The sequence below is a fragment of the Theropithecus gelada genome, chromosome 17, assembly GCF_003255815.1.
Source record: "Theropithecus gelada isolate Dixy chromosome 17, Tgel_1.0, whole genome shotgun sequence".
In the NCBI taxonomy this organism is placed as follows: Eukaryota; Metazoa; Chordata; class Mammalia; order Primates; family Cercopithecidae; genus Theropithecus; species Theropithecus gelada.
This window is the reverse complement of record NC_037685.1, coordinates 55928355-55949970: the sequence shown is the minus strand read 5'-3', so window position 1 is coordinate 55949970 and position 21616 is coordinate 55928355. Positions and strand designations below refer to the sequence as shown.

At 43.2% G+C, this 21616-nt stretch overlaps 1 protein-coding gene across 1 annotated transcript in view; it reads left to right on the top strand.

The window, feature by feature from the left end:
- SACS (sacsin molecular chaperone) overlaps nucleotides 1–21616 on the top strand; it is a 105991-nt gene that overhangs the window by 17131 nt on the left and 67244 nt on the right. The gene's annotated exons all lie outside the window — the stretch shown is intronic.

The following is a 21616-nucleotide window of genomic DNA, read 5'->3' as shown; positions in this document are numbered from 1 at the left end:
TTTGATTGATTTCCATATTTCTAGTATTATGAGAAGCCATGTGAGATTAATTTCCACACCATTGCTGATGCTAAATTATTTAAACATGAGAGAATCTACTTATCTATCATCATACATATTATCTTGCAGTATTTCTGTGGATTTTTTTAAACCTTCTAAAATGTTTCCATATTAGTGCATTCCCTCCTAGTTTTGGAACCAAATTTTTTTTTTTTCAAATCAAAGATGAACTCATTTTCCTTTAACTTACCAGCTGACTTCTTTGTATGGGTAATTTCGTTTATACATCCATTTTAAAGAGCAGTGACTACGCAGAATCATTGACGCTGACACGAACTATAAATGTTTAATAATTAGGATTGATTCGATGCATCTAAAAGTTATGCTGTCTTTGTATTCACTATGCAATACATTCCATTTATAGCTAGAAAAAATATGAATTAACTTTGCATGTACTTTTGCAGAGACTTACATTATATAGGCTTTACGTACCAAATTACTTAAAGCTAAAATGTTGGCGACTAGATATAGCCACATTTATGAACACATAGCGTAGATGTTTTGAGAGTCAAAACATCAGTCTTTTTTAAAAAATTAATACACTTTTATCAAACCAGGCTGGTTTATATAAAACCAGCTGGGGGTGGTGGCTCACAGCTGTAATCCCAGCTCTTTGGGAGGCTAAGGTCAGGAGTTCAAGACTAGCCTGACCAACATGGCGAAACCCCGTGTTTACTAAAAATACAAAATTAGCTGGGCGTGGTGGCGCAATCCCAGCCACTCGGGAGACTGAGGCAGTAGAATCGCTTGAACCTAGGAGGCAGAGGTTGCAGTGAGCCGAGATCGCATCATTGCACTCCAGCCTGGACAACAACAGTGAAACTCCGTGTTAAAAAAAAAAAAAAAAAAGGCCGGGTGTGGTGGCTCACGCCTGCAATCCCAACACTTTGGGAGGCTGAGATCACGAGGTCAGGAGATCGAGACCATCCTGGCTAACACGGGGAAGCCCAGTCTCTACTAAAAATACAAAAAAAAAAAAAAAAAAATTAGCCGGGCGTGGTGGCGGCGCCTGTAGTACCTGCTACTCGGGAGGCTGAGGCAGGAGAATGGCAGGAACCCAGGAGGCGGGAGTGGAGATCATGCCACTGCACTCCAGGCTGGGCGACACAGCTAGATTCCATCTCAAAAAAAAAAAAAAAAAAAGATACGTAAAACCTGTTTTATTTAAGACCATAAGTATGCCTAATCTTGTTATTCCTGGGAAAAGAAAATTCTTAAAGAGGATCCACTCTAGGCTTCTGGAACTTTGGGGTCCACAGTTGTGTATGAGGGTGGTGGGGGCGTGCTCAGAGTCCCAGCATTAACACACAGGGCCTTCCCAGGCCCTGGCTTTATGGAAATATTGTGGGAAAAGAAGTTAAATTATCTATCTAATAAGGCATGTAAAACGTGATGTGCACAATGAAATGAAAGCAGATACATGATTAAATATATTCATCTGAAATTTTAAGCTAAAAGTTGCAACATAACGAATGTCATTTGTTGAAAGCTGCTGTGGGACTGGCTCCTTCTCCATTGCTTTCAGGAAGATGTGGGAGCATCAGTATATGTTAGTGCAAAAGGCAGATTCCAGGGGCAGGCCAGATTTGGGGAAACTGCCCCAAGGATTCCGAGGAAACAGCTCTAGTTACAGTGCGCTTAGGAGCAGGACTCGCTTGGGCTTAATTTAGGCTAGTGGAAATGTCTAGGAATCTTCTCTTATGTTGGGGGGTGGGGGCTTCATTTGATGAATGTCACAACTGAAGTCACATGACTTGCTCAAAATCATATTCTGACACCTGTTAAAATAGTAAAGAAGACTTTACTCAGGACTGCTTTGATAGGCATCAAGACCACTGCAACAGGGCAGAGGGATGGGGGCTCAACTCCTAATACAGCAAAGACAGCTGAGGATTCACAGTCAGTGAGCAGTGTGAGGGCCCACTGCGTGGAAAATTACGAAGGGGGAATGTCAAAAGTCAGGGACTTTTGCCGAACTGGCTTGAAACAATGATCAGCTCTCAAGGTGGAGTTGAGGAATCCGATGGGATGTGGAGGTGATCAGATAGCCAGAGTCAGGGAACTCTGTCTGAACTGGCTTGGCGGGATGCAGGCACCAACTGGGCTAGGCAGGTCAAAGGCAGGACCTGAAGACAATGCCTTGTCAAAAAGAGGGCGTGGGGGAGCCTGTCTAATGTTTGGTTAAAGAGAAAGGCCATTTTAGTTCCCCTTGTTGTTCATGAAAGAAGAGTGATTCTTCTGTCTAAACAATCTAAGTTCATTTCTTGTTGGTTGTCTTGTTCATTAAGGACCAGCTGAACCATCTGTTGAGACTTGGTGATAGAGAATATTTGCTGGATGGTTCAATAAGTCAGACATTTTTGAAAAATGAAAAGAAAAACAAAGATGCATGGGTAGAACAGACTGTAAACTCGGTTTCTGAGTCTAGATGTCGGGCTTGCAGTATCTTCGGGTGGCAGAATGAGGACGGCAGTGACCCTCCAGTGGCTTTCCTGGCTTTCAGTTTGAATGTCCTTGGTGATGTCATAGACTCCAGTGTCCTGGAGCAGAGTGTGGAAGACACAATGTGCCAAATGCCTGACTTTAGTTTGCAAGGAGGTGAAAAATAGCTCAAAGACAATGAACACATCTAGAAACTGATAACCCGTAAGGGTGTGCTGTAGTTTTCTATTGAAGCATAAAATATTTCTCTACAGTGCCGCTCCCTTTTTGATTCAAGATAACCAAAGTAAGATTGTTCTCATTTGTAAAATGTCTGGTTTCATTAGATTTGGCTTGATTATTTACATAAATGCAAAAAATGATAATTGATGACATGAGGCTTTTTTTTGGCCCATTAATTTTTTAAAGTCAGGTTTAATAGGATACAATTTACATAAAATAAAATTCACCCTTTTTGTAAATTTATTGTGATTTGAAAATACTAAAATTCATGATACGAATTTGTGGTAAGAGAAGTGTTTTATGTGGAATTGGCAGTTATTTAGTTGATATTAGGAGAAATAATACTTAATATTAGAACATGGTTTTTTTATTATACTTTAAATTTTGGGATACATGTGCAGAACATGCGGGTTTGTTACATAGGTATACATGTGCCATGGTGGTTTGCTGCACCCATCAACCCGTCATCTACATTAGGTATTTCTCCTAATGCTATCCCTCCCCTAACCCCCAGCCCCTGACAGGACCTGGTGTGGGACGTTCACCTCCCTGTATCCATGTGTTTTCATTGTTCAGCTCCCACTTATGAGTGAGAGCATGTAGTGTTTGATTTTCTGTTCCTGTGTTAGTTTGCTGAGAATGATGGTTTCCAGCTTCATCCATGTCCCTGCAAAGGACAAGGACTCATCCTTTTTTATGGCTGCATAGCATTCCATTGGGTATATATGCCATATTTACTTTATCCAGTGTATCATTGATGGGCATTTGGGTTGGTTCCAATCTTTGCTATTGTGAACAGAGCTGCAATAAACATACATGTGGTTGTGTCTTTATAGTAGAATGATTTATAATCCTCTGGGTACATACCCAGTAATGGGATTGCTGGGTCAAATTGCATTTCTTGCTCTAGATCCTTGAGGAACCACCACACTGTCTTCCACAATGGTTGAACTAATTTACACTCCCACCAACAGTGTAAAAGTGTTCCTATTTCTCTGTATCCTCTCCAGCATCTGTTGTTTCCTGACTTTTTGATGATTACCATTCTAACTGGTGTGAGATGGTATCTCATTGTGGTTTTGATTTGCATTTCTGTAATGGCCAGTGATGAGCTTTTTTTCATATGTTTGTTGGCCACATATATATCTTCTTTTGAGAAGTGTCTGTTTATATCCTTTGTACACTTTTGGATGAGGTTATTTTTTTTTCTTGTAAATTTGTTTAAGTTCCTTGTAGATTCGGGATAGCAGCCCTTTATCAGATGGATAGACTGCAAAAATTTTCTCCCATTCTGTAGGTTGCCTGTTCACTCTGATGATAGTTTCTTTTGTTGTGCAGAAGCTCTTTAGTTTAATTAGACTCCATCTGTCTATTTTGGCTTTTGTTGCCATTGCTTTTGGTGTTGTAGTCATGAAGTCTTTGCTCATGCCTATGTCCTAAATGGTATTGCCTAGGTATTCTAGGATTTTTATGGTTTTAGGTCTTACATTTAAGTCTCTAATCCATCTTGAGTTAATGTTTGTATAAGGTGTAGGGAAGGGGTCCAGTTTCAGTTTTCTGCAAATGGCTTGTCAGTTTTCCCAATACAATTTATTAAATAGGGAATCCTTTCCCCACTGCTTGTTTTTGTCAGGTTTGTCAAAGATCAGATGGTTGTAGATGTGTGGTGTCATTTCTGAGGCCTCTGTTCTGTTCCATTGGTTTATATATCTGTTTTGGTACCAGTACCAGGCTGTTTTGGCTACTGTAGACTTGTAGTATAGTTTAAAGTCTGGTAGTGTGATGCCTCCAGCTTTGTTATTTTTGCTTAGGATTGTCTTGGCTATATGGGCTCTTTTTTGGTTTCATATGAAATTTCAAGTAGTTTTTTCTAATTATTTGAAGAAAATCAGTGGTAGCTTGATGAGGATAGCATTGAATCTATAAATTACTTTGGGCAGTATGGCTATTTTCACAATATCGATTCTTCCTATCCATGAGCATGGAAGGTTTTTCCATTTGTTTGTGTCCTCTCATATTTCCTTGAGCAGTGGTTTGTAGTTCTCCTTGAAGAGCTCCTTCACATCCCTTGTAAGTTGTATTCCTAGGTATTTTATTCTTTTTGTAGCAATTGTGAATGAGAGTTCACTCATGATTTAGCTCGCCATTATTGGTCTATAGAAATGCTTGTGATTTTTCCATATTGATTTTTTGTCCTGAGACTTTGCTGAAGTTGCTTATCAGCTTAAGTAGATTTTGGGCTGAGATGATGGGGTTTTCCAAATATGCAATCAAGTCATCTGCAAACAGGGACAATTTGACTTCCTCTCTTCCTATTTGAATACCCTTTGTTTCTTTCTCTTGCCTGATTGCCCTGGCCAGAACTTCCAATACTATTTTGAATAAGAGTGGTGAGAGAGGGCATCCCTGTCTTGTGCCGGGTTTCAAAAGGAATGCTTCCAGCTTTTGCCCATTCAGTATGATATCGGCTGTGGGTTTGTTATAAATAGCTGTTATTATTTTGAGATACGTTCCATCAGTGCCTAGTTTATTGAGAATTTTTAGTATGAAGGGGTGTTGAATTTTATCAAAGGCCTTTTCTGCATCTATTGAGATAATCATGTGTTTTTTGTCATTGGTTCTCTTTATGTGATAGATTACGTTTATTGATTTGCATATGTTGAACCAACCTTGCATCCAACATCTACAGAACTCTCCACCCCAAAGCAACAGAATATACATTCTTCTCAGCACCATATCGCACTCAAAATTGACCACATAATTGGAAGTGAAACACTCCTCAGCAAATGCAAAAGAACCTAAATCATAACAGTCTTTCAGACCACAGTGCAATCGGATTAAGAAACTCACCCAAAACTGCACAACTAAATGGAAACTAAACAATCTGCTCCTGAATGACTACTGGGTAAATAACAAACTTAAGGCAGAAATGAATAAGTTCTTTGAAACCAATGAGAACAAAGACACAATGTACCGGAATCTCTGGGATGCTGCTAAAGCAGCATTTAGAGGGAAATTTATAGCACTAAATGCCCACAGGAGAAAGCGGGAAAGATCTGAAATTCACACCCTAACATTAAGATTAAAAGAACTAGAGAAGCAAGACAAACAAATTCAAAAGCTAGCAGAAGACAAGAAATAAAGATCAGAGTAGAGCTGAAGGAGATAGAGACACGAAAAACCGTCCAAAAAGTCAATGAATCCAGGAGCTGTTTTTTTGAAAAGATTAACAAAATAGACCACTAGCCAGACTAATAAAGAAGAAAAGAAAGGGGAATCAAATAGACATAATAAAAAAATGATAAAGGGAATATCACCACTGATCCCACAGAAACACATACTACCATCAGAGAATACTATAAACACCTCTACCCAAATAAACTAGAAAATCTAAAGAAGATGGATAAATATCTGGACATATACACCCTCCCAAGACTAAACCAGGAATAATTCGAATCCCTCAATAGACCAAAAACAAGTTCTGACATTGAGGCAGAAACTAATAGCCTACCAACCAAAAAAAAGCCCAGGACCAGCTGAATTTTACCAGAGGTACAAAGAGGAGCTGGTACCATTGCTTTTGAAATTATTCCAAACAACAGAGATGTGAGTTTTTTAGAGTTTGCTTTGCTGAAACTTGTGACAAGGAATTTCAGATTAAACTTTTTTTTTTTTCCAGATGGAGTCTCACTCTGTCGCTCTGTTGCCCAGGCTAGAGTGCAGTGGTGCGATCTCAGCTCACTGCAACCTCCGCCTTCTGGGTTCAAGCGATTCTCCTGCCTCAGCCTCCCAAGTAGCTGGGATTACAGGCATCTGCCACCATGCCCAGCTAATTTTTTTTTGTATTTTTAGTAGAGATGGAGTTTCACCATGTTGGTCAGGCTGGTCTCGAACTCCTGACCTCGTGATCTGCCCACCTCAGCCTCCTAAAGTGCTGGGATTATAGGCATAAGCCATCACGTCCGGCCCAGATTAAACTTTTGGAAAGCAACTGCAGGTTAGGAAGCCATGCTAAGAACTTGCTCTCAGACTTTATCTGCAATACCTATATATTTGGGTGAATTCCTCTCTTTTCTAGGTGCTGAGGTTCCTGGGCCTGCCAGATAATGACCTTCTTTACTCTTCTGAAAGGCTGGGAACTCCATAAGCAAGGTACCAGGCAGGTTTCCCGAGAAGGCTTTATAAGCATTCTCTCCATAAAGTCAGCCTTCATTCCTTATAACTGTCTGCTTGTATCTGATTCTGTGTATATCATTCTCAAATATGACATTCCAGTCAAAGCCTTTGTCATATGGCCAAAGCTTCCAATTATGTCTTGTTACAAGGGGAACAGATTCCTATTAACTTATGCAAATAACTATATAACCATGAAGATGAGTTTCTGAATTCTGGAGGGATTAGGTGGGAAGGCAAAGACAAATGCTTTATTTCTGTTTACAAAGGCATAATCACTAAATTGCATGGTATAGATTGTGAATTATAGGTAGCTTAACAGTTATAGATAGCTTAACAGAAAAGGAAAGAAATTTCTTAAATCCAACAGCAATATTCCAAACAAAAGCCATTATCATCATTTATTAGTCCATTCAGTCCCATGTAATTAATTCTTGTTCTGCTTGATCTGAGGTTAGCAATTTTAGTAATCCATAGCTTCTCTACTAGATCTCTGGAAACTCTTCCCTTTTTTTTTTTTGAGACGGAGTCTCGCTCTGTCGCCAGGCTGGAATGCAGTGACCCGATCTCGGTTCACTGCAAGCTCCGCCTCCTGGGTTCATGCCATTCTCCTGCCTCAGCCTCCCAAGTAGCTGGGACTACAGGTGCCCACCACAACACCTGGTTAATTTTTTGTATTTTTTGTAGAGATGGGGTTTCACCGTGTTAGCCAGGATGGTCTCAATCTCCTGACCTCGTGATCCGCCTGCCTTGGCCTCCCAAAGTGCTGGATTAGAGGTGGGAGCCACCGTGCCTGGCCTCTGGAAACTCTTAGTCTGGTAGTGTGGCTTCAAAGTCAATAAGGAATGCCATTAGGAGTCTGTTCCCAGAGTACGTGGGTTAGTTCTTTCCATGGGTCTCTGAGGCAGTCCCTGTTTGTTGAGGACAAGCACTTTGGCCTGTAGTTGATTACAGATGCTTCTGGAAAAGCATCACAGTAGAGAGTAAAACAAAAATGATGCAAAAGCCTTAAGATGGTTAAAAATCTAATGAAAGTTTGACAAGGAAATTTTGTTTTTTCTGTGGCACGTGTGAACCCCCAAAATTTGAGATAGATCTCAGTTAATTTAGAAAGTTAATTTTGCCAAGGTTGAGGATGCATCCATGACACAGCCTCTCAGGAAGTCCTGATGACATGTGCCCAAGGAGGTCAGGGCACAGGTTGGTTTTATACATTAAGGGAGACATGAGACATCCATCGATATATGTAAGAAATACATTGGTTTGGTCTGAAAAGATGGGACAACTTTAAGCAAAGGCAGGAAGACTGAAAGTGGGGAGGGAGCTTCCAGGTCACAGATAGGTGATACACAATTGGTTGCATTCTTTTGAGTTTCTGATTAAGCCGGAGGAGGCAAATCAGATATGCATCTATCTCAGTGAGCAGAGGAGTGACTTTGAACAGAATGGGAGGCAGGTTGGTCCTAAGCAGTTCCCAGCTTGAGTTTTCCTTAGCTATTTTGGGGGCCCAAGATCTTTCCCTTTTATATGTGTAACATTTTAAAACAGTAACTAGAATTACGATTAAAAATATTATACCAGGATATGTCATGGACAATGTAGGTATTGACACATTTTCTAGGAACTTCTTATAATTTCCAAAATATTCGTATTAATAATGTTTACCCATTTGAATGTAACCTAGCAAAAGTTAGGTATCTTCTTTTATTTGATAATGTTTATCATACAGTTCAACATATCAAATAAACTTAATAATTTTTAACATCACTCTATTTACAAGGTGAAAGAACAAATTTGGGAGGATTTTCCAGGGCTGTATGGGAAAACTCAAGGTCAATTGTAGATCAAGGTTTTGTTTAGAATTTGATTTGGGGAAGGCAAAATTGTCAAAAATGTCAAGAGGTTTGAACATTTGACTAAATAGGTTGTTAGGTTGGTGTGAAACAATGCTTAGCTACCTATTTTACCAAAGTGACTGAGGACTAAACTCTGATTTTTATCTTACCCAAATTCCTATCTAAGGGGTCTAGGGATTCATGCCCTATAAACCATAAATTCTCATCAGATGGGTTATATTTGACCCTATATTGTGACTTACAATTCAATCTCACTCTGGCATAACATTATGAGACAAGGGAAAAAAGATTTAACCCCAAAATATATTTCCTTGCCATACCTTGAAATTGCTGTGCTAAATCTCTTGCAGGAAAAATCCACATTCTACAGAGAATCCCCTTTCCCCGTTTGTTTTCCTTCCTTCCTTCCCAGATCCAGGAGATAATTGTGAGAGCTAAAGAAAGAGGAAAGAAGCATGAAACGTGGCTTGGCAGTCAAAGACAGGTTTTCTTTAGTTAAAACCTGAGAGGCACCCCTGACCGATTGCAGTCAGGAGCACTTTCTCTTACAGGCTAAGAGTATATATTGGTTTTAGGGTGAGGGGGCTTATAACAAGCTTGGAATGTTTATGTGTGTGGAGAAGTTTATGGCAGGGTTGGAAGCTCTCTCATAGGAGGGGAGATTGGCATCTTCCTGGCTGGAGGGGGCTTATCTAGGGGCTAGCATGTCTCTGATGGGGGATGTTAGAAACAAGAGCTCACAGTCACAAGGAAAACGAGCACTCAAAGGATTTCTCAGCAAGGCAAATTTACTTCTGCAGAAGGGTGCCGCTAACACTTTTGGCCACTGCAAGAACACACCGAACAAAGGAGGGAAGGCGGTTTTATCCCTAACGTGGTTAGTCCGTGCTTCTGTGTCCTGTCCCCATTGACTGGAGTAGGAGTGTACTATCTAAACTGACCTGATTGGCTACTGTTTAAAATTGCATATGGCTAATTAGGCAGAAAGGGAGAGGCTGTCTATTACAGTACAAGACATGTTTGGGCATGTCAGTGTGTCCAGAATTAGTGGGTTCTTGGTCTCACTGACTACAAGAATGAAGCCACGGACCCTCACGGTGAGTGTTAAAGTTCTTAAAGATGGTGTGTCTGGAGTTTGTTCCTTCTGATGTTTGGACGTGTTTGGAGTTTCTTCCTTCTGGTGGGTTCGTGGTCTCACTGGCTTCAGGAGTGAAGCTTCAGACCTTCGCGGTGAGTGTTACAGCTCTTAAGGTGGCGTGTCTGGAGTTGTTCGATCCTCCTGTCTGGAGTTGGTCATTCCTCCTGGTGGGTTCATGGTCTCAGTGGCCTCAGGAGTGAAGCTGCAGACCTTTGCGGTGAGTGTTACAGCTCATAAAGGCAGCGTGGACCCAAAGAGTGAGCAGCAGCAAGATTTTTTGCAAAGAGCGAAAGAACAAAGCTTCCACAGTGTAGAAAGGGACCTGAGCAGGTTGCCACTGCTGCCTCAGGCAGCCTGCTTTTATTCCCTTATCTGACCCCACCCACATCCTGCTGATTGGTCTGTTTTACAGAGAGCTGATTGGTCCATTTTGACAGAGTGCTGATTGATGTGTTTGTAATCCCTGAGCTAGACACAGAGTGCTGATTGGTGCGTTTACAATCCTTTATCTAGACACAGAGTGCTAGACAGAAAAGTTCTCCAAGTCCCCACTAGGTTAGCTAGATACAGAGTACTGATTGGTGTATTTACAAACCTTGAGCTAGATCCAGGGTGCTGATTGGTGTATTTACAATCCCTCAGCTAGAGATAAAGGTTCTCCAAGTCCCCACTAGATTAGCTAGACACAGAGCACTGATTGGTGCATTTACAAACCTTGATCTAGACACAGAGTGCTGATTGGTGTGTTTACAAACCTTGGGCTAGACACAGAGTGCTGATTGGTGCATTTACAGTCCTTTAGCTAGACACAGAGTGCTAGACAGAAAAGTTCTCCAAGTCCCCACTAGGTTAGCTAGATACAGAGTACTTATTGGTGTATTTACAAACCTTGAGCTAGACCCAGGGTGCTGACTGGTGTATTTACAATCCCTTAGCTAGACATAAAGGTTCTCTAAGTACCTACTAGACTCAGGAGCCCAGCTGGCTTCACCTAGTGGATCCTGCACCAGGGCTACAGGCAGAGCTATCTGCCAGTCCCGCGCCATGTGCCTGCACTCCTCAGCCCTTGGGCGGTCGATGGGCGCAGGAGGTGGCGCTCATTGGGGAGGCTCAGGCTGCACAGGAGCCCATGGGGTGGGGAGGGGGAGACTCGGGCATGGTGAGCTGCAGATCCCGAGCCCTGCCCCGCAGGGAGGCACCTGAGGCCTGGTGAGAATTCGAGTGTAGCACTGGTAGGCCGGCACTGCTGGGGGACCTGGCATATCCTCTGCAACTGCTGGTCCGGGTGCTAAGCCCCTCACTGCTGGAGGCCAGCGGTGCTGGCTGGCTGCTCTGAGTGCAGGGCCCGCTGAGGCCATCCCTACCTGGAACTCGCACTGGCCCTCAAGCGCCACGTACAGCCCCAGCTCCCACCTGCGCCTCTTCCCCCACACCTCCCCGCAAGCAGAGGGAGCTGACTCTGGCCTTGGCCAGCCCAGAGAGGGGCTCCCACAGTGCCATGGTGGGCTGAAGGGCTCCTCAAGCACCACCAGAATGGAAGCTGAGCCTGAGGAGGCGCCGAGAGTGAGGGCTGCTAGCATGTTTTCACCTCTCAATCCCCCCTCTAAACAGGACACCCCAACTGCTGTTGGGAATTTGGCCGATGACTGCTCTAGCTACTTCTTGATGGATAGGGGCAATGAAGGCACCCTGCAGTTGTAGTGTCCTCCAGAGGGGAGCTCTCTAGGCCAGTGAAAGTGCCAGTGGGTCGGTCCAGGGGTCCTCAGTAGAAGTTGTTAGTTGGACTTATTTGGGGTTCCATTTGTAAGACCGTCTGTAGCTTGATGGCCTTGATTCTAGAGGAAACAAATTTGACAAGAAGTTTAAAAATACAGGGCCCAAAGGCGAGTAACAGCAAGATGGCTGCCACAGGACCTAGAAAGGGGAGAAGTCATGTTGCCCAACTCCAGAGGTTGATATAAGAGTTTGAAAGGCGTTGTCTGATTTCAGAAGCCTTTTCCTGTAAATGCCAGGTGGCATCTCGTACTATCCCTGACTGGTTAGTGTAAAAACAACACTCTTCCCCTAAGAAGGTGCAGAGTCCTCCTTTCTCAGCCGTGAGGAGGTCTAGGCCTCAGCAGTTTTGGAGAGTCACTACTGCTAAAGAGTCTATTTGGGATTGTAAAGTAAGGATAGAGTTCGTTATTTCTTGCAAACTGTCTGAGAAATCCTTTGAGAGCGTGTGGTAGTAGGATAATGAAGTAGATAAACTGGCTATTCTGGTTCCTGTAGCAGTAGCCTAGTAACATTATAAGTAGGGGTATCAGTTGCATGGCTGTGTGCTGACGGACTTGAGCTTTGAGGGGGTACTGATAAGGTCTGATTTCCTGGGGCAATATTAATGTTGGGACTCAGAAAGACCAAGGTGCAGGTGCCTGTCCAGTTAGTGGGGAGGCAGATACAGGTCGATGCTCCACATAGGAAGAATATGCCTTGGCTAGGTAGACATTTAGAAATTTACCCTGGGGGCTTTTAAAGGAATAGGGTACACTGTTTTTTCTTTACTACTTCTATCTTTCTCTTTCTCTCTGACTTCATCTCTCTCTTTCTGATTCCCTCTTTGTCTCTCTCTTCCTCTCTCTTTTTTGACTCCTTCTTTTTGTCTCTCTGTTTCTTCCTCTCTCTCTCTCTCTCTCTCTCTGACTTTCTATCTCTTTCTCTTTCCTTTCTGCTGGTCTTTCCCTGCCTCTGTCTGCTGCTTATGCTACTGTTCTCCGTTCTCCTTCCCCTTTTTGATGGCTTCGGCAGTGTAAGACTGCCACCTCCTTGGGTTTTTGCACTGCGTGCAGTAACTCCATGATTTCCTTGTTGTATTTAATGGGGGTTCCCAGAGGTTAGGAACTCCCTTTCTTTCATGTTGCAGCATGAGCATGTAGGATTAGATAAGCATACTTGCTATCTGTATACACATTTATTCTTTTTCACTTTCCCAGTTCTAAGGCTCGGGTAAGTGCCACTAGTTCTCCTAACTCGGCGCTGGTCCCTGGAGGAAGAGGCTTACTTTCAAGTACAGTTACATCACTAACTATGGCATAATCTGCCCTTTGTATCCCATTCTCCACAAATGAACTTCTATTAGTATATAGATTAAGGTCAGGATTAGCTAAGGGGACTTCTAAGAGAGCCTCTCAGGTGGCATAAGTCTGGACTATAATTTGGTGGCAGTCATGCTCGATTGGTTCCCCATCCTCTGGGAGAAAAGTGGCAGGGTTGAGGACCACACACATACGTATTTGAAGCACCGGTCCCTCAAGGAGTAGCGCCTGGTATCTAAGTAGGCGGTTGTCTGATAGCCATAAACTTCCTTTGGCACCTAATACGCCATTTACATCACGAGTAGTCCAGACAGTGAGATCCTTTCCTTATATTATCTTGATATCCTCTGACACTAAGACAGCCACTGCCGCAACTACCCATAAACAATGAGGCCAGCCTTTGCTACTACATCAGTTTCCTTACTTAAGTATGCCACTGGTTGTGGGGTTCTCTCATGAGTCTAAGTAAGGACTCCAAGAGCTATCCCTGCTCTCTCTGTGACATATAAAGAGAAGTTTTGTCCTGTGGGCAGGCTTAAAGCTGGAGCTTGTACTAGGGCCTGCCTTAAAGTTTTGAAGGTTGTTTCTGCTTCTGGTTCCCATTCTAGCAGATGAGTATTTTGCCCTCTGGGTTTCCTTGGTTAGAGTATAGAGGGGCCTGGCTATCTCGCTGTATCCAGGGATCCATAGTTGGCAAAAGCTAGTAATTCCCAGGAACCCCCGCAACTGTTTTAATGTCTTAGGGCGAGGATAAGCCAGTATAGGCTGTATTCGTTCCTTGCTGAGGTCCCTGATCCCTCTGGCTAAGATTAGGCCTAGATATTTGACCTGCTGTAGGCAAAGCTGGGCCTTTGACCTAGACCCTTCGTACCCTTGATTAGCTAGAAAGTTCAAGAGATCTAGAGTAGCCTGCTGGCATGAGGCTTCCGAACTGGTAGCCAAAAGTAAATCATCCACATACTGAAGGACCAGAGTGCCTGGACTTGAGAAGTGGCCTAGATCTTGGGCCAGTGCCTGACCAAACAGATGAGGGCTATCCCTAAATCCTTAGGGCAAGACCGTCCACATAAGTTGGGATGTGTGGTCTGTGGGATCCTCAAAGACAAAGAGAAACTGGGAGTCAGAGTGCAGGGGAATATAGAAAAAGGCATCCTTGAGGTCCAGAACAGTGAACCATTCTGCTTCCTCTGGTATTTGAGAGAGCAGGATATAGGGCTTGGGTACAACTGGATATAGAGGAATTACTGCCTCATTGATGAGTCTAAGATCTTGCACTAGTCTCCACTGACCATTTGGTTTTTGTACTCCTAGAATTGGGGTGTTGCAGGGACTGCTGCGTTTCCTTACTGAGCCTTGAGCTTTTAAATGTTTAACAATATTCTGTAATCCTTTATGAGCTTCAGGCCTTAAGCGATATTGCCTCTGATAAGGAAAAGTGGTAGGATCTTTTAGCCTGATTTGGACTGGGTGGGCATTTTTTGTCCTTCCAAATTGTCCTTCCAATGCCCAGACTTCAGGGTTGATTCCCTCCTCAAGTAGGGGACAACAAATGGGTAACTTGTTCCCCATATTCATGTAGATAATAGCTCCCGCCTTGGCTAATATATCCCTCCCTAATAAGGGTGTAGGACTTTCAGGCATCACAAGAAAGGCATGTGAAAAGACCAAAGTCTCCGAATTACAACTGAGGAGGTGGGAGAAATACCTGGTTACAGGCTGTCCCAGGATTCCTTGATGGTAACAGACCTTGAGGACAGTCATCCAGGACAGGAGATTAACACCGAGAAGGTCGTGCCAGTGTCCAGGAGGAAGTCAATTTCCTGGCCCTCAATGGTTAAACATACCCAGGGCTCACTGAGGGTGATGACATGAGCTGGCACTTGCCCCGGGCACCCTAAGTCCTGTTGTTGGGTCATCTGGTTGGGGGCTTCTGACCCAGAGAACCTTCATCCTCTGGGGCAGTGCACCTTCCCGTGATTGCCTCAGCATAGTGGACATGGGTGAGGGGGCAGCTTGTTTCTCATTGGACAATCTTTTTTAAAGTGTCTTAGTAAACCACACTGATAACAAAGCCCTACTAGATGATTGGCCTGCTCTGTTTTCTGTCCTCTCTGAACCACCAAGGTTTGTTTGTCTGAGGGCCATGACTAAGGCTGTGGCCTTTCTCTGATCTCACTTTTCCTTTTGGGCCTGTTCCTCTTGGTCCCTATTATAGAACACCAATGTTGCCCGGTTTAAGAATGCCTCCAAATTTTGTTCAGGGCCCAGGGCTTGCTTTTGGAGCTTTCTCCTGATATCTGTGACTGATAGGGTAATAAACTTATCTTTTAGAATCAATTGACCCTTGAGTGATTCAGGTGACAGGGGAGTATATTTTCTTAAGGCCTCCTGTAGTCGCTAGAGAAAGGCAGGATTTTCTTCCTTTCCCTGAGTTATGGTGGACATCATTGAATAATTCATGGGCTTTTTCCTAATTCTCCTTAGTCCTTCTAGAACACAGGTCAGCAGATGTTTACGACTCCAGTCCCCATGATCTAAGTCAGGGTCCCAGTGGGGATCCATACTGGGGATGGCTTGCTGACCGGTAGGGAATTTGTCCCTTTCTTCTGCTGTCATTCTATCATTTACTTGACTAAGATACCAAGTATCTCCAAACTCTCGGGCTGCAGCTAAAGCTGCATTCTTTTCATTAAAGGCCAGGGTTTGATCTAACAGTAGCATGACATCTCTCCATGTGAGGTCGAAGGTTTGCCCTAGACCCTGTAGGACATCTATGTACCTATCAGGATCATCTGAAAACTTCCCCAGGAAGCTTGATCTGCTTTAAATCAGACAGGGAGAAGGGGACATGTACCGGGTTGGGCCAAATTCCCCTCCCCCTAAAGCTTGAAGGGGACATAACTGATAACCTGGGGGTTTTTGGTCCTTTGGAGATTTCTTTGCTTATGTCCTTCTGGGAACAGCAGTTTGACTGGGAACAGAGTTTGACTCTTTTCTTTGATATGACAATAACAGTATTCAAAAGTAAATAGAGGTGGTAACATAACTGTAAAAAGCCTTAGCTCTTAAATGTGAGAAGACTTGGTCCTTTTAAATTGCCAAGGACATGGTAAAGGTTAGGACAGGAAATTATTCTGAGAAGACATAGAATCTTTGTTTCCCAGGTAGATTACTCAAAAGATAAAGAAAACCTTTTTACAATATGTTATTAAGAGCATATCAATAATCTAAGAAAACTTTGTCATTTTAACAGAGACTGAAATGCATTAAAAAAAAAGAAATCTTATAAATAAATTCATCCAATCTTAGTTAGTTTTGGCCACGTGAGATAAGATTCCTTTTGCAATATTTCTCACAAACCTTCTACAACTTTTTATAGTTATTCAAGTTTTGTCCTATATTTGTTTCTTTCTCATTCTGGAACAACCAGTCATTTTACTTTAGAATAAAATTACTCTCTTTTCCCTTAATGAAAATATACTTTGCAAACAAAGTTGTTTCACCTCACCCTTATTAACTGCAGTAGTTTCCTTTACAAATATGGATTATAATTTTTAACCATTAGCACCTTTAACAGAAAGAACTAGGAAGTAGACAACTGTCAATTGTCTGTTGTGTACCAGCGTTCTGTAGAAGGCTAGCAAGTTTTATGAATCTACAATCTCACAATTATTATAGGATTATGCTGTCTTATAGTATAATTTTTCATATTTATTAACAAGCCTAAATACATAGGCCTCCTAGACCATATAAGAATAAGAAGCCAAAATTATGTAATCTTAAACTTAGGCTTTGTAATTAATGTTTCAGTACTTGAGATTGCTTAGAAATTGCTAATGAATGTCTATTACTTAGTATAACTCTAAGGCTGCTGGTTGCCAAAAAGATTTTAGAAACTGTTTTTAGCAAACATATTATAACATTATACAAAGCTAGCCATCATCTTAAGTTTTTTCCCTGTTAACTATTTTCAGTTAACATACATATGTTAGGCATGTATCACAAAATTTAAAAAAAAAGTGAAAAGATTTAAATATGTGGGTTTCTATTTGTTTTACTGCTTGATATACATGAAGTAATGTATATCAAGCAATTCATTTTTACTGCATCTTCACTTACACACTTGTTCTTAGGTTAAATTTATAATTTAAAGAATAATCTTAAACATCTAGTGGTTATAATTTTACCTTAATTGGCTGTAAATCCAAGAATAATGCTTATATTTAATGCTGAGCATTCATTTTTATTAAACCAGTACTTCCAAACTAGTCTTAGTTATTAAACATTTACTCAAATCATGTGAACTTGAAAAACATTTGGGTTAGCATCTGGATTTCTGGGAGTTTTAGGATATTGAATTTATATAAGTTTTTTTGTTGTTGTTGTTGGTTTGAGACAGAATCTGGCTCTGTCGCCCAGGCTGGAGTGCAGTGGCACGACCTTGGCTCACTGCAACCTCTGCCTCCTGGGTTCAAGCAATTCTCCTGCCTCAGCCTCCCAAGTAGCTGGGGTTACAGGCACCCGCCACCATACCTGGCTAATTTTGTGTTTTTAGTAGAGACAGGGTTTCATCATGTTGGCCAGACTGGTCGCGAGCTCCTGACTTCAAATAATCTGTCCGCCTCGGTCTCCCAAAGTGCTGGGATTACAGGCATGAACCACTGTACCCGGCCTGAATTTATATGAGTTCTGATTTATCTCTGAGCCAATGTGAATAGAAATCCTTTAAGGGATTTTGTAAATTAACTTGGCAATCCCATGCAGAGGTAGAAAAATACCATACATACATAACATACATGCATACATACATTCATACATATATAAACTTACATACAGATGCAAATGGAGACCTTGTAGCTTTCATCCTAATATTTTAGCCCCATGTCAGGTAAAAAGAGTAAAACAAAATTCACAGGTTTATATAAAATACTTGGCTTTCATCTTTGCCCTGCTTCCTATTTTTATCTGCATTGTGTTTCTGACAGATGGAATAAGGTAAGGTTACCTGCCCAGTACGAGGGCTAATGCTTTCCACCAATATTTGTGGAGGAGACTTGTAAGATTTTCATTTGCTTATATATCTGATTGCTTTTGGGGGGTCCTTTGAGAGCTCCTGATGTGGGTAGGAGGTCTAAGATTCCAGTGATTGTAGGGAGGTGGGGGGCTTGATGGGAAGGGAAGGTTCTGGTGGAAGTGGATAGATGGATGGTGGAGAAGTAGGGGTTTCAAAGGCAACGTATTAAAGGATTCAAAGGAACTGAAGGGAAGATCAAAGGTGGTAAAAGGAGGAAAGAGGGACAGAGGCGATAGGAAGGGGGAGGTCTCAAAAGAGCCTGTTTGGGGAAGCCATCAAAGTTCCAGATTATCCTTAGCAAAATTATGCCATAAGGAATGAAGTGGACAGAGTGAGTGCCTGCCCTAGTGGCCCTAGTGGTGGAGCATACAGCCATCAAGGGCTTGGGAAGGGGGTTTCAGTGACTGAGAAGCTCCCATACTCTTAACGAATGGTACTTTGCAAGCAATGACACCTAGGACTCTGACCCAGCCTCTATATCTAATAAACAGAGAAGCCCGGGACTCTGACCCAGCCTTTCTGTCAAATGAACAGAGAAGCCTGGGACTCCTCTAACCCAGCTTCTACAGTATACTCAGAATCTTAAAAGTCAAAGTCTGTCTTTACCTGGAGCACTGGCTTAGGAGTTGGACTCGTGAACGGATCCCTAATCTATCAGTCAGAACTGAAGAAAAAGGCTTCAAAGGTGTGTGTCTGGGTAGGAGAGGTCCCAGGATCCAGTGATAAGATGAGAGGTCCAGGAGTCCAATGATGAAACTTTTTGTTTGTTTTTGAGAGGGATTCTTGCTCTGTCACCCAGTCTGGAGTGCAGTGACACGATCTCGGCTCACTACAGCCTCTGTCTCCTGGGTTCAGGTGATCCTTCTGCCTCAGCCTCCCGAGTAGCTGGGACTACAGGTGTGCGTCACCACACCTGGTGAATTTTTTGTATTTTTAGCAGAGATGGGGTTTCACCATCTTGGCCAAGCTGGTCTCAAACTCCTGACCTCAGATGATCCAGCCGCCTCAGCCTCCCAAAGTGCTGGGATTACACGCGTGAGCCACTGTGCCCAGCCCTGATGATGAATCTGATCCTATGCAAGTCATGACACTGTAAGTGTTAAAGAACAAATTATTCTGACATTTGTTTAAATGGTGAGGACGACTTTGTTTAGGGCCATTGCAATAGATGTCATGACTACACAATAGGGGTGAGATTGGGCTCAACTCCCAATATGGCAAAGAGAGCTGGGGATTTCTAGTCAAGGAGCAGAGGGGTCAATGCATGGAAATTCCCAAGGAGAGACATCAAGGGTAGGGGATTCTTGCTGATGGCAGGCCAAGCTGATCAGATATTAAAGGTAGGGGAGTCTCGCTAAACTAACTTAGCAGCATTCTTGCTACAACTGAATAGCTGGGCCAAAGACAGGGCCCCATGCCGAGGTGTAGTGGAAAAGAGGGCCACTGGTGATGCAACTCTATCTCCAGCACGTCTCCCCTCCCTGGAGATCGGGAGTGAGACCGAAAGTTCCAGCACATTAATCACGTAGTTGGTTCCCCTGGCCACTAGCCCCCATCTGGAAACTACCTAAAGAATACCAAGAAGGCCGGGTCTGTGGCTCACACCAGTAATCCCAGCACTTTGGGAGGCTGAGGCGGGTGGATCACGAGGTCAGGAGATCGAGACCATCCTGGTTAACACGGTGAAACCACGTCTGTACCAAAAATACAAAAAATTAGCCGGGCTTGGTGGCGGGCACCTGTAGTCCCAGCTACTTGGGAGGCTGAGGCAGAATGGCGTGAACCCGAGAAGCAGAACTTGCAGTGAGCCGAGATCACGCCACTGCACTCCAGCCTGGATGACAGTGTGAGACTCTGTCTCAAAAAAAATAAAAAAATAAAAAAAAGAATACCAAGAATACTGAGGTAAGGCCAAAAAGGGTTCTTAATTAATAACAAAAGACACTCCTATCACTCAGAAAATTCATAGAGTTTTAGGTGCTCTGTGCCAGAAGTCAGGGACAAATAAGAAATATATGTTTTTGATGAAATCACAATGGGAGTACTAAAAATTGAGGTGGTAGAGAAGAGTCCAGTGTTCAGGAGAGCAGGCAGATCAGTGGCGTCCACATAGCTGAAGACCAGCGCAGCCAGGGATGAGCAGATGGGCAGTAGAGGGCTAAGGAAATGAGCAGCGAACACAGGTGATGAGGGACAGGGGTGGACTGGGCTTGGGGCCATGACCTAGTGCCAGTAACCCAGAAATAGAGTCCTGACCCAAAGAAGGAACAAGTGGATTAGCCATATTCCACCTGTCCTAGGTTTCAGGAGTTCATGAGGATAAATAGTCAATGAATATTTACACACATATCTCCATGGCTCCAAACTCCAAACTTGCTTGACAAGACCTTAACCTCCATGCTTCTCTCATCTGCTTAAATTCTTCCCCAGCTATTTCTGGGTGTCCTTGGAGAGGTGACATCTCACGTGGGCTTGGGAACAAGTTTGTTCATGTTCTTTCCATTTGAGCCTGTTGGTCCAGGAGCCCTGCCGTGGCCTTTGCAGCTGGTGCTCTCTGAAAGACGTTTCTCCCCTGCACCCGACATCCCTGTGAGCCCAGGGTGACTGCAGCCTGTGGTTGGGCTGCTGAGGGTTGGTGAATGGCTTCTCCCGATGCCTGTGCTTATTGTGCTTTCTGGGAGGGAGGTGGCCCTGTGTGAACTCAGTCCTGCCCAGTATTTCATGAACACTGTGGCTTCATCTTACGTTGTCAGAGCCTCAAAACCAATCCTTCACATGTGGCCAGGAGAGGGGAGAGAAGCGCCTGTCTTGTATGGCTTCTCCCTCTTTCCTCTTTTTCTTAGATACCTCTGCATCCGAATGAAAGAAAACTCTCAACAAATATCCTTCCACCTCCTTTAGGAGAAAACAAGTTGTGTAATGGAAAGAGCATAAACTTTTGAGCCAGACATCCTTGGTTTGACTCTCAGCTTTGCCATTTGCCAGTTGTGCGGCCTTGAATCAGTTACTTTTTTCATATGATGAGGAAATAATGTTAGGGATTATGCATGTAAAACACTTAACATCGTATCTGACACAGAGTGAGTACTCGAGAAAAGGCAACCATTGTTATCATGTCTCCCTTCTCCAGAAACAGCACAAAGCCTAGTCATGGGAGGCACTGTATTTTCTAAGTGTGTGAATCAGTCTCGCGCCCCAAAGTGCCTCTCATTTCACAGGTGTTCTAGGAAAGGTGCTGCCCACCACTGTCTTGGCCTAATAAGCAGTTAGTTGCAAACCTGGCTGTCTAATCCCACTTTGTTGATTTCAGGGATTTTCTTTTGCCACTGTCATCCCTCCGTGTGTCCAAGTATGCCATAGTCTGTTTTGGGGAGAGGCTTATCTAGTGCCTTTGGCCATTACATAGGAAATGTAAGATGGAAAGAGAGGGCCCGGTTAGAGTCCCGATGAGCACCACACAATATCTTTAGGAAAAGAATCGTCGAAAGGCAACAGGATGCCTCCTGACCATCCGAGGTCCTCGTCAAGTTGGGGGGACTTGGTGGACTTGGCTTCCCTGCAGCTCCCAGCTCTGGGC